The sequence below is a fragment of the Juglans regia genome, chromosome 10, assembly GCF_001411555.2.
Source record: "Juglans regia cultivar Chandler chromosome 10, Walnut 2.0, whole genome shotgun sequence".
In the NCBI taxonomy this organism is placed as follows: Eukaryota; Viridiplantae; Streptophyta; class Magnoliopsida; order Fagales; family Juglandaceae; genus Juglans; species Juglans regia.
In genome coordinates, this window is record NC_049910.1 from 32,535,791 (window position 1) to 32,537,631 (window position 1,841).

At 37.4% G+C, this 1,841-nt stretch overlaps 1 long non-coding RNA gene across 1 annotated transcript; it reads left to right on the plus strand.

The window, feature by feature from the left end:
* Positions 1–203: 203 nt before the first annotated feature.
* LOC118349729 lies at positions 204–1,391 on the plus strand. The gene is made up of 2 exons (XR_004802649.1): positions 204–235; positions 1,296–1,391. It is a non-coding gene; the product is annotated as an uncharacterized LOC118349729 (long non-coding RNA).
* The last annotated feature ends 450 nt before the right edge of the window (positions 1,392–1,841 follow it).

Below are 1,841 nucleotides of genomic sequence, written 5' to 3' on the forward strand. Positions count from 1 at the left end.
CCCAGAAGAGTAGCCCTAACTTCACTCCGTCCGTATTGGAGATTCGCGTTGCCCAGAAGAGTAGCCCTAACTTCACTCTGTCGGTGGTGGAGATTCGCGTCGCGTTGCCGAGAACTATAATAAATTCAAAGTCCCAGCCCTAACGTCGTCGTGCGAGGTGGTGGAGGAGTTGATTCCGCCCAAAAGAGTAATTATTGAGCCCAGCCCTAACTTCACTCCGTCTGAGCCCTAATAGGTTGATTTATCCCAATTTTTTTATGGCAATGATTCTCTGTTTTTTTTTTTTTTGTTAGAAATTAAGGCATTTGGTAGGCAATATTTCTCTGTTTGAGTTCGTATTGGAAATTAAGGTAGTTGGTAATTCTGGAAATTAAGGCATCTTCAAAGTACATCTTCATACACGTTGTTGTTGGTAATTGTGGAAATTAAGGCATCTTCGAAGTACTTCTTTATACACGTTGTTGTTGGAAATTCTGTGTTGAGTTCTTATTGGAATGTCGTGGTGTTATTTGCTGCTGCAGTCCAATTGTTTGAGAAAATGTGTGAGAGGGACTCAGTGACTCAGTTTCATGCAATGTAATTATCTCTGGTTTTTGAAATTGTTTTAATTTCCTGAACTCTACATTTGTCAAAGCACGTAATGGAAAATCACAGTTTCATGAAATGTAATGATCTCAGTTTCTTGCTGCTTGTGGTATTACTGCAATCTACTCTTTCAATTGGAGCTGATTTGGCATTAGTTTTGGTATTCCCTCTGCCCTCCTTTTCCGACAGAAGCCAAGAACCTCAAGCCCCTCACTTTTCCAACACCAGCCATAGACATATATACATACATACATATATATATATATATATATATATTTTGTAAAACGAATAAAAACACAGCCTGACTCCTGCATGCACTGAATAATACCACATGATAGGAAAATGACTAAAAACACTCCTTCATGCACTAAGTAAAACGAATGAAAACACTCCTGCATGCATTAAGTTTAGGTGAAACAGCAAGGCAGAGTCACATGAGAGGAACCCAAGTACAAGTTTCAAGCTTGTTAACTTCATCCAATCATATTTTTTTCTTATTTTGGCAGAAAGAAAAAAAAAAATTAACCTGAAAATCATAAAGACTGATTGTCTTGCTCAAACCCAACTCATTTTAATTTCCTGCACTCTACATTTTTCAAAGAGAAGCCAGGAATCCATTTTTCAGTTTTGAAGGGTGTTTACCACTATACTAATATTTTACTTGTTTCATAGGTGTTTGTGTTTAATAAAGTGCAATGTCATCATCTCAGTCATCATCTTCCTTGGGTGATCGTTATTTGAGAAATGCTCCAATATGTTTATGTGGGTCGATTGCACGTCTCAAAATCTCGAACACTTCAAGAAATCTAAGAAGACATTTTTTCACTTGTCCAAAGTACAATAAAGAGGTCATCACTTAATCTCCTACACTGTTGAAGTGATCTTTCTTTTTTCTACATTGATTTTTACAAGTTATTTGCTGCAGGGAAAGCCATACTACAACTACTTTATATGGGCAGATTTTGAACAACGAAATGAAAGTCCCTTTGCTAGGGAAAGAGAACTCCAGCAAAGAGAGGAAGAAGTCGAAAAGAGAGAGGTTGAAGTCCAAAGGAGAGAGAATGAACTCCAACATGCACGCATGCTACTTTGCGTGTATTGGGCATTAACAATTCTAATCTCATGTTGTTTGCTACGATCAACTTCAATTGAAGATTAAGTTTGTGTTAGAGAATTTTTGGATGTTGTCAACTTGTGTTCTGGTGTAGCCAGACTGGTTACTTGTAAACCTTCTGCATTAATATGCAGTCTTTTGT